The sequence below is a fragment of the Oncorhynchus masou genome, chromosome 18 (genome assembly GCF_036934945.1).
Source record: "Oncorhynchus masou masou isolate Uvic2021 chromosome 18, UVic_Omas_1.1, whole genome shotgun sequence".
Classification (NCBI taxonomy): Eukaryota; Metazoa; Chordata; class Actinopteri; order Salmoniformes; family Salmonidae; genus Oncorhynchus; species Oncorhynchus masou.
Window position 1 is genome coordinate 74852764 of NC_088229.1, and position 12500 is coordinate 74865263.

At 41.4% G+C, this 12500-nt stretch overlaps 1 protein-coding gene across 1 annotated transcript in view; it reads right to left on the bottom strand.

Annotated features, from left to right (window-relative positions):
- LOC135505269 (zinc finger MIZ domain-containing protein 1-like) overlaps positions 1–12500 on the bottom strand; it is a 341310-nt gene that overhangs the window by 231334 nt on the left and 97476 nt on the right. The window contains exon 2 of the mRNA XM_064924479.1: positions 7503–7637. The gene's annotated coding sequence lies outside the window, so the exon portion shown is untranslated. The remainder of the gene's footprint in view (positions 1–7502; positions 7638–12500) is intronic.

Sequence of the window (12500 nt, forward strand, 5' to 3'; positions counted from 1 at the left end):
TCGAGATACAGAGATATAGAGATATAGAGATACAGAGATATAGATATATCGAGATACAGAGATATAGAGACATAGAGATATAGATATATAGAGATATAGAGATATAGAGGTATAGAGGTATAGATATATCGAGATACAGAGATATAGAGATATAGAGACATAGAGATATAGTTATATAGAGATATAGAGATATAGAGGTATAGAGATATAGATATATCGAGATACAGAGATATAGAGATATAGAGACATAGAGATATAGTTATATAGAGATATAGAGATATAGAGATATAGATATATCGAGATACAGAGATATAGAGATAAAGATATATCGAGATACAGAGATATAGATATATCGAGATACAGAGATATAGAGATATAGAGATATAGAGATACAGAGATATAGAGATACAGATATATCGAGATACAGAGATATAGAGATACAGATATATCGCGATACAGAGATATAGAGATAGAGACATAGAGATATAGTTATATAGAGATATAGAGGTATAGAGATATAGATATATCGAGATACAGAGATATAGAGATATAGAGATACAGAGATATAGATATATCGAGATACAGAGATATAGAGACATAGAGATATAGATATATAGAGATATAGAGGTATAGATATATCGAGATACAGAGATATAGAGATATAGAGACATAGAAATATAGTTATATAGAGATATAGAGATATAGAGGTATAGAGATATAGATATATCGAGATACATAGATATAGAGATATAGAGACATAGAGATATAGTTATATAGAGATATAGAGATATAGAGATATGGATATATCGAGATACAGAGATATAGAGATAAAGATATATTGAGATACAGAGATATAGATATATCGAGATACAGAGATATAGAGATATAGAGATACAGAGATATAGAGATACAGATATATCGAGATACAGAGATATAGAGATACAGATATATCGAGATACAGAGATATAGAGATATAGAGACATAGAGATATAGTTATATAGAGATATAGAGGTATAGAGATATAGATATATCGAGATACAGAGATATAGAGATATAGAGATACAGAGATATAGATATATCGAGATACAGAGATATAGAGACATAGAGATATAGATATATAGAGATATAGAGATATAGATATATCGAGATACAGAGATATAGAGACATAGAGATATAGATATATAGAGATATAGAGATATAGAGGTATAGAGGTATAGATATATCGAGATACAGAGATATAGAGATATAGAGACATAGAGATATAGTTATATAGAGATATAGAGATATAGAGGTATAGAGATATAGATATATCGAGATACAGAGATATAGAGATATAGAGACATAGAGATATAGTTATATAGAGATATAGAGATATAGAGATATAGATATATCGAGATACAGAGATATAGAGATAAAGATATATCGAGATACAGAGATATAGATATATCGAGATACAGAGATATAGAGATATAGAGATATAGAGATACAGAGATATAGAGATACAGATATATCGAGATACAGAGATATAGAGATACAGATATATCGCGATACAGAGATATAGAGATAGAGACATAGAGATATAGTTATATAGAGATATAGAGGTATAGAGATATAGATATATCGAGATACAGAGATATAGAGATATAGAGATACAGAGATATAGATATATCGAGATACAGAGATATAGAGACATAGAGATATAGATATATAGAGATATAGAGGTATAGATATATCGAGATACAGAGATATAGAGATATAGAGACATAGAAATATAGTTATATAGAGATATAGAGATATAGAGGTATAGAGATATAGATATATCGAGATACAGAGATATAGAGATAGAGATACAGAGATATAGATATATCGAGATACAGAGATATAGAGATACAGAGATATAGAGACATAGAGGCATAGTTATATAGAGATATAGAGATATAGAGGTATAAAGATATAGATATATCGAGATACAGAGATATAGATATATTGAGATACAGAGATATAGAGACATAGAGACATATTTATATAGAGATATAGAGATATAGAGGTATAGAGATATAGATATATCGAGATACAGAGATATAGATATATTGAGATACAGAGATATAGAGACATAGAATAACTCACATTCTGGTGTTAACAGACTCAGAGGGCTGAGGGAATAACTCACATTGTGATGTTAACAGACCCAGAGGGCTGAGGGAATAACTCACATTCTGATGTTAACAGACCCAGAGGGCTGAGGGAATAACTCACATTGTGATGTTAACAGACTCAGAGGGCTGAGGGAATAACTCACATTCTGATGTTAACAGACCCAGAGGGCTGAGGGAATAACTCACATTCTGATGTTAACAGACCCAGAGGGCTGAGGGAATAACTCACATTCTGGTGTTAACAGACCCAGAGGGCTGAGGGAATAACTCACATTGTGATGTTAACAGACCCAGAGGGCTGCTGGGTATAACTCACATTGTGATGTTAACAGACCCAGAGGGCTGAGGGAATAACTCACATTGTGATGTTAACCGACCCAGAGGGCTGAGGGAATAACTCACATTGTGATGTTAACAGACCCAGAGGGCTGAGGGAATAACTCACATTGTGATGTTAACAGACCCAGAGGGCTGCTGGGAATAACTCACATTCTGATGTTAACAGACCCAGAGGGCTGCTGGGAATAACTCACATTCTGATGTTAACAGACCCAGAGGGCTGCTGGGAATAACTCACATTCTGATGTTAACAGACCCAGAGGGCTGCTGGGAATAACTCACATTCTGATGTTAACAGACCCAGAGGGCTGAGGGAATAACTCACATTCTGATGTTAACAGACCCAGAGGGCTGCTGGGAATAACTCACATTCTGATGTTAACAGACCCAGAGGGCTGCTGGGAATAACTCACATTGTGATGTTAACAGACCCAGAGGGCTGAGGGAATAACTCACATTGTGATGTTAACAGACCCAGAGGGCTGAGGGAATAACTCACATTGTGATGTTAACAGACCCAGAGGGCTGAGGGAATAACTCACATTGTGATGTTAACAGACCCAGAGGGCTGAGGGCTGAGGGAATAACTCACATTGTGATGTTAACAGACCCAGAGGGCTGAGGGAATAACTCACATTGTGATGTTAACAGACCCAGAGGGCTGAGGGCTGAGGGAATAACTCACATTGTGATGTTAACAGACCCAGAGGGCTGAGGGCTGAGGGAATAACTCACATTGTGATGTTAACAGACCCAGAGGGCTGAGGGAATAACTCACATTGTGATGTTAACAGACCCAGAGGGCTGAGGGCTGAGGGAATAACTCACATTGTGATGTTAACAGACCCAGAGGGCTGAGGGAATAACTCACATTGTGATGTTAACAGACCCAGAGGGCTGAGGGCTGAGGGAATAACTCACATTGTGATGTTAACAGACCCAGAGGGCTGAGGGAATAACTCACATTGTGATGTTAACAGACCCAGAGGGCTGAGGGAATAACTCACATTGTGATGTTAACCGACCCAGAGGGCTGCTGGGAATAACTCACATTGTGATGTTAACCGACCGACCCTGAGGGCTGCTGGGAATAACTCACATTCTGGTGTCCCAGGCTGGGTGGAAGGGAGAGGAGAGAGGAGAGAGGAGAGTGGAAGAAGGGAGAGAGGGTGAGGGGAGAGGAGAGAGGAGAGAGGAAGAAGGGAGGGGGATTTATTTGTGGTTTTACTTGTGCTTACCAGTACGCTTTTGTGTTCTAGTATGTGTGTGTATATAAATATATATATATATATATATATATATATATATATATATATATATATATATATATATTGAGATAGTGTTTATTGTGTATTTTAATATTGTATTATGGGGGAAAAAAACAAAGCTTAATATATATTTTCTGTTAAAAAACAGGTGAGACAACATGTAGAAACAAGAAGAGCATGTTTACAATAGAGCCATATTAGCTAAACAGAGAAATACTTGTTACTTTCAGCTATAGATGACTAGCCTATTAGATTAGCCTGCCATGCTAATGGTCCCCAGCATGAGTCCTGTCCCATTTCATAAGCCAATCAGCATCTTTCTCAAAAGTGTTCTTAATATATATTACAGAGGGCTATTAATTCACATGTTGGCTTTGGAAGCATAGCATATTAGACTCATTAATCAAACTGGAAAGAAAATTGTCAAATTAACCAAAATCTGCCTGCATGCATTCTCGCATAAAGAAAATGTCTAATTTTAATTTCACAATGTCGTCAAAGTTAATTAGTATTTATTATTATGTTTAATATTTCGTATTATAATAATTATCTTTGTTACACATTTTGTATGTATTTATTAAACACAGAACATCTTTAGGGAAAATACTGGGGGGGGTTAAAAGATGAACTAGTAAATGAATGGGGAGGGTTAAAAGATGAACTAGTAAAGGAATGGGGGTTAAAAGATGAACTAGTAAATGAATGGGGGGGGTTAAAAGATGAACTAGTAAATGAATGGGGGGGTTAAAAGATGAACTAGTAAATGAATGGGGGGGTTAAAAGATGAACTAGTAAATGAATGGGGGGTTAAAAGATGAACTAGTAAAGGAATGGGGGTGGTTAAAAGATGAACTAGTAAAGGAATGGGGGTGGTTAAAAGATGAACTAGTAAAGGAATGGGGGGTTAAAAGATGAACTAGTAAAGGAATGGGGGTGGTTAAAAGATGAACTAGTAAAGGAATGGGGGGTTAAAAGATGAACTAGTGAAGGAATGGGGGGGTTAAAAGATGAACTAGTAAATGAATGGGGGGGGTTAAAAGATGAACTAGTAAAGGAATGGGGGGGTTAAAAGATGAACTAGTAAAGGAATGGGGGGGGGTTAAAAGATGAACTAGTAAAGGAATGGGGGGGTTAAAAGATGAACTAGTAAAGGAATGGGGGGGTTAAAAGATGAACTAGTAAATGAATGGGGGGTTAAAAGATGAACTAGTAAAGGAATGGGGGTTAAAAGATGAACTAGTAAAGGAATGGGGGTTAAAAGATGAACTAGTAAATGAATGGGGGGGGTTAAAAGATGAACTAGTAAAGGAATGGGGGGGTTAAAAGATGAACAAGTAAAGGAATGGGGGGGTTAAAAGATGAACTAGTAAATGAATGGGGGGTTAAAAGATGAACTAGTAAAGGAATGGGGGGGTTAAAAGATGAACAAGTAAAGGAATGGGGGGGTTAAAAGATGAACTAATAAATGAATGGGGGGTTAAAAGATGAACTAGTAAATGAATGGGGGGTTAAAAGATGAACTAGTAAAGGAATGGGGGGTTAAAAGATGAACTAGTAAATGAATGGGGGGGTTAAAAGATGAACTAGTAAATGAATGGGGGTTAAAAGATGAACTAGTAAAGGAATGGGGGTTAAAAGATGAACTAGTAAAGGAATGGGGGGTTAAAAGATGAACTAGTGAAGGAATGGGGGGGTTAAAAGATGAACTAGTGAAGGAATGGGGGGGGTTAAAAGATGAACTAGTGAAGGAATGGGGGGGGGGGTTAAAAGATGAACTAGTGAAGGAATGGGGGGGGTTAAAAGATGAACTAGTGAAGGAATGGGGGGGTTAAAAGATGAACTAGTAAAGGAATGGGGGGGGGGTTAAAAGATGAACTAGTGAAGGAATGCTAGCAAAGTTCGTCTGGAGGTCAAGATATTTAATAAGAACCTGCTCCTGGCATGGGAGTGGACTCAAGAAGGCTCCCAAATCCAAACACACACACACACACACACACACACACACACACACACACACACACACACACACACACACACACACACACACACACACACACACACACACACACACACACACACACACACACACACACACACACACACACACACACACTCCCTCCCTTCATCCCTCCCTCCAGCACTCTGCCTACAGCAGCCAACCTAAACCAACCGGGCCAAATGTATTGCATATTCATCCAACTGATGGATACAATGGCCTTCATATGTAAGCCTGCAAACCAAATATGTTGACCAACCAAACACTATCCCAGGGTTTATAACAAGTAGGACCTACCAAACACTATCCCAGTGTTTAGAGCAAGTAGGACAACCAAACACTATCCCAGTGTTAATAACAAGTAGGGCAAACCAAACACTATCCCAGTGTATAGAGCAAGTAGAACAAACCAAACACTATCCCAGTGTTTATAGCAGGTAGAACAAACCAAACACTATCCCAGAGTTTATAACAAGTAGAACCAACCAAACACTATCCCAGAGAATATAGCAAGTAGGACAAACCAAACACTATCCCAGTGTATAGAGCAAGTAGAACAAACCAAACACTATCCCAGAGTTTAGAGCAAGTAGGACGAACCAAACACTATCCCAGAGAATATAGCAAGTAGGACCAACCAAACAATATCACAGAGTTTATAGCAAGTCAGACCAACCAAACACTATCCCAGAGTTTATAGCAAGTCGGACCAACCAAACACTATCCCAGAGTTTATAACAAGTAGAACCAACCAAACACTATCCCAGTGTTTAGAGCAAGTCAGACCAACCAAACACTATCCCAGAGTTTATAGCAAGTAGGACCAACCAAACACTATCCCAGTGTTTAGAGCAAGTCAGACCAACCAAACACTATCCCAGAGTTTATAGCAAGTAGGACCAACCAAACACTATCCCAGTGTTTAGAACAAGTCAGACCAACCAAACACTATCCCAGAGTTTATAGCAAGTAGGACCAACCAAACACTATCCCAGTGTTTAGAGCAAGTCAGACCAACCAAACACTATCCCAGAGTTTATAGCAAGTAGGACCAACCAAACACTATCCCAGAGTTTATAGCAAGTCAGACCAACCAAACACTATCCCAGAGTTTATAGCAAGTCAGACCAACCAAACACTATCCCAGAGTTTATAGCAAGTCAGACCAACCAAACACTATCCCAGAGTTTATAGCAAGTCAGACCAACCAAACACTATCCCAGAGTTTATAGCAAGTCAGACCAACCAAACACTATCCCAGTGTTTAGAGCAAGTCAGACCAACCAAACACTATCCCAGAGTTTATAGCAAGTAGGACCAACCAAACAATATCCCAGTGTTTAGAGCAAGTCAGACCAACCAAACACTATCCCAGAGTTTATAGCAAGTAGGACCAACCAAACACTATCCCAGTGTTTAGAGCAAGTCAGACCAACCAAACACTATCCCAGAGTTTATAGCAAGTAGGACCAACCAAACACTATCCCAGTGTTTAGAGCAAGTCAGACCAACCAAACACTATCCCAGAGTTTATAGCAAGTAGGACCAACCAAACACTATCCCAGTGTTTAGAGCAAGTCAGACCAACCAAACACTATCCCAGAGTTTATAGCAAGTAGGACCAACCAAACACTATCCCAGTGTTTAGAGCAAGTCAGACCAACCAAACACTATCCCAGAGTTTAGAGCCCAGGCTCTGCATTGGGAAAAGGGTGAGATAGTTTAATGAGGAAAGGAACTCACCTGTGTTGACTGTAAACCCTGGATTCTTCTTCCTCCGTCTCTCTCTGTCTGCCGCCACCTCAGACCCCCCCACCCCCCCCACCCCCACCTAGTCACATGTCAGGTAGGGGTCCTCCACCCCAGATTCTGCTGCTCCTAAAATGACAAAACATTGAAAAAGTTTAGTTTATTGATCTAACAGTTGTCATTAAAAACAATGAAACACTTTGTTTTTGCAAATTAAGAAAAAATGTTGTGACACCATATTTAATTTCACATCTGTCACCAAATACATTCATGAATTAATTCAGCAAAATTACAATAAGTTTTGGCCTGCATCCCCAATACCAACCAATTCCCTACATAGTGCACCTATTTTTTGAACCAGGGAACATAAGGAACCAGAGGGGGCTTTGGGACGCAAAATAAACAATTAATAGACACTACTGGTCCTCTCTCTATAGACACTACTGGTCCTCTCTATAGACACTACTGGTCCTCTCTATAGACACTACTGGTCCTCTCTCTATAGACACTACTGGTCCTCTCTATAGACACTACTGGTCCTCTCTCTATAGACACTACTGGTCCTCTCTATAGACACTACTGGTCCTCTCTCTATAGACACTACTGGTCCTCTCTACAGACACTACTGGTCCTCTCTCTATAGACACTACAGGTCCTCTCTCTATAGACACTACTGGTCCTCTCTATAGACACTACTGGTCCTCTCTATAGACACTACTGGTCCTCTCTACAGACACTACTGGTCCTCTCTCTAGAGACACTACTGGTCCTCTCTACAGACACTACTGGTCCTCTCTCTAGAGACACTACTGGTCCTCTCTCTATAGACACTACTGGTCCTCTCTACAGACACTACTGGTCCTCTCTCTAGAGACACTACTGGTCCTCTCTACAGACACTACTGGTCCTCTCTCTATAGACACTACTGGTCCTCTCTCTATAGACACTACTGGTCCTCTCTATAGACACTACTGGTCCTCTCTATAGACACTACTGGTCCTCTCTACAGACACTACTGGTCCTCTCTATAGACACTACTGGTCCTCTATATAGACACTACTCGTCCTCTCTCAACAGAAACTACTGGTCCTCTCTACAGACACTACTGGTCCTCTCTATAGACACTACTTGTCCTCTATATAGACACTACTGGTCCTCTCTCTATAGACACTACTTGTCCTCTCTCTACAGACACTACTGGTCCTCTCTATAGACACTACTTGTCCTCTATATAGACACTACTGGTCCTCTCTACAGACACTACTGGTCCTCTCTCTATAGACACTACTGGTCCTCTCTCTACAGACACTACTGGCCCTCTCTCTATAGACACTACTGGTCCTCTCTCTACAGACACTACTGGTCCTCTCTCTATAGACACTACTGGTCCTCTCTCTACAGACACTACTGGTCCTCTCTCTATAGACACTACTGGTCCTCTCTATAGACACTACTGGTCCTCTCTCTATAGACACTACTGGTCCTCTCTATAGACACTACTGGTCCTCTCTACAGACACTACTGGTCCTCTCTATAGACACTACTGGTCCTCTCTATAGACACTACTGGTCCTCTCTATAGACACTACTGGTCCTCTCTCTATAGACACTACTGGTCCTCTCTATAGACACTACTGGTCCTCTCTACAGACACTACTGGTCCTCTCTATAGACACTACTGGTCCTCTCTATAGACACTACTGGTCCTCTCTATAGACACTACTGGTCCTCTCTCTATAGACACTACTGGTCCTCTCTCTATAGACACTACTGGTCCTCTCTATAGACACTACTGTTCCTCTCTATAGACACTACTGGTCCTCTCTCTATAGACACTACTGGTCCTCTCTCTATAGACACTACTGGTCCTCTCTCTATATACACTACTGTTCCTCTCTCTATAGACACTACTGGTCCTCTCTATAGACACTACTGGTCCTCTCTATAGACACTACTGGTCCTCTCTCTATAGACACTACTGGTCCTCTCTCTATAGACACTACTGGTCCTCTCTACAGACACTACTGGTCCTCTCTATAGACACTACTGGTCCTCTCTATAGACACTACTTGTCCTCTCTATAGACACTACTGTTCCTCTCTCTATAGACACTACTGGTCCTCTCTCTATAGACACTACTGGTTATCTCTACAGACACTACTGGTCCTCTCTCTATAGACACTACTGGTCCTCTCTATAGACACTACCTGTTCTTTACCATTCCTAACAGTAGATAGTATGTTTGACTCCTAATGTGGTTAATAGATTTCTTCTTCGCTGCATGGATAAGCGGCATGGTCTGCTGCTGACAGAGAACGACTCAGAGGACAGGGGTGATACACACAGAGGAAACGGTAGAGCGAGCTATTCCAATCCCCAGCACACAGCTCCTGGGTTTGATTCATCTCTCTGAGCAGAGCTCATGCTTTGGTTGACAGCACAGGGTTAATGTAGGCTATAAAGGCCGGTCCAACCACAAGGAATCATTTCGTATTTGGTGGGAGACCGGGGGGGGGGGGCTCTCTCCTTTTCAAAACCAGATTCTCCTCCTCTTCTCCTGTGTTGTGGTCTGATGTGTGCTCTGTACTGGAAACAACAATGACAGAGGGAGGATAGAGAGGAGAGGATACAGGAGAGGATGGAGAGGAGTGGAGAGAGAAGAGGAGAGGAAAGAGGAGCAGAGAGGATAGAGAGGAGAGGATAGAGAGGAGAGGAAAGAGGATGGAGAGGAGAGGAGAGGAGAGGAGAGGAGAGGAGAGGAGAGGAGAGGAGAGGAGAGGAGAGGGAGAGGGAGAGGAGAGGAGAGGAGGATGGAGAGGATAGAGAGGAGAGGAGAGGAGAGAGAGGAGAGGATGGAGAGGATAGAGAGGAGAGGAGAAAGGATGAAGAGGAGAGGAGAGGAGAGGATAGAGAGGAGAGGAAAGAGGATGGAGAGGAGAGGAAAGTGGATGGAGAGGAGAGGAGAGGAGAGGAGAGGAGGATGGAGAGGAGAGGAGAGAGAGGAGAGGAGTGAGAGGAGAGGAGAGAGAGGAGAGGAGAGAGAGGAGAGGAGAAAGGATGGAGAGGAGAGGAGAGGAGGATGGAGAGGAGAGAGATGAGAGGATGGAGAGGATAGAGAGGAGAGGAGAAAGGATGGAGAGGAGAGGAGAGGAGAGGAGAGGAGAGGTGAAAGGATGGAGAGCAGAGGAGAGGAGGATGGAGAGGAGAGAGAGGAGAGGATGGAGAGGATAGAGAGGAGAGGAGAAAGGATGGACAGGAGAGGAGAGGAGAGGAGAGGAGAGGAGAGGAGAGGAGAAAGGATGGACAGGAGAGGAGAGGAGAGAGAGGAGAGGAGAGGAGAGGAGAGGAGAGGAGAGGAGAGGAGAGGAGAGGAGAGGAGAGGAGAGGAGAAGAAAATGCTCAACTGCAACAGAATTGATTTGTTGGAGTACAATTACACAGCTCTGCAGTACAGAGAGAGAGGGAGCTCAGACGCTTGCCCCAGACTGAGACTGAGTGACAGAATGAAACCACAAGCAGTAATTGATAAACTGCCTGCACACTGCAAACATATTATAGAATAACACATGGGGGTTGTTACCTAATTAAATGATTGTATGACTGTCTGGTGGGACAACAGCAGGGCTGTGTTCCAAATGGCATTATATTCCCTTGATAGTGTCCTACTTTTGACCATTTTGTGGTCAAAATGCTAGTAGGAATAGGTGCCATTTGGAACACACTGGAATAGGTGCCATTTAGAACACAGTAGAATAGGTGCCATTTGGAACACAATGGAATAGGTGCCATTTAGAACACAATGGAATAGGTGCCATTTGGAACACACTGGAATAGGTGCCATTTGGAACACACTGGAATAGGTGCCATTTGGAACACACTGGAATAGGTGCCATGTGGAACAGAGTGGAATAGGTGCCATTTGGAACACATTGGAATAGATGCCATTTGGAACACACTGGAATAGGTGCCATTTAGAACACATTGGAATAGGTGTCATTTAGAACACAGTAGAATAGGTGCCATTTAGAACACAGTAGAATATGTGCCATTTGGAACAGAGTGGAATAGGTGCCATTTGGAACACACTGGAATAGGTGCCATTTGGAACAGAGTGGAATAGGTGCCATTTGGAACACATTGGAATAGGTGCCATTTGGAACACACTGGAATAGGTGCCATTTGGAACACACTGGAATAGGTGACATTTGGAACACAGTAGAATAGGTGCCATTTAGAACACAGTAGAATATGTGCCATTTGGAACAGAGTGGAATAGGTGCCATTTGGAACACACTGGAATTGGTGCCATTTGGAACAGAGTGGAATAGGTGCCATTTGGAACACATTGGAATAGGTGCCATTTGGAACACACTGGAATAGGTGCCATTTGGAACACACTGGAATAGGTGACATTTGGAACACACTGGAATAGGTGCCATTTGGAACACACTGGAATAGGTGCCATGTGGAACAGAGTGGAATAGGTGCCATTTGGAACACATTGGAATAGGTGCCATTTGGAACAGACTGTCATATAGACTGTTAGACTACTGGTGGATACAGACTGTCATTTAGACTGTTAGACTACTGGTGGATACAGACTGTCATTTAGACTGTTAGACTACTGGTGGATACAGACTGTCATTTAGACTGTTAGACTACTGGTGGGTACAGACCGTCATATAGACTGTTAGACTACTGGTGGATACAGACTGTCATATAGACTGTTAGACTACTGGTGGATACAGACTGTCATATAGACTGTTAGACTACTGGTGGATACAGACTGTCATATAGACTGTTAGACTACTGGTGGATACAGACTGTCATATAGACTGTTAGACTACTGGTGGATACAGACTGTCATATAGACTGTTAGACTACTGGTGGATACAGACTGTCATATAGACTGTTAGACTACTGGTGGATACAGACTGTCATATAGACTGTTAGACTACTGGTGGATACAGACTGTCATATAGACTGTTAGACT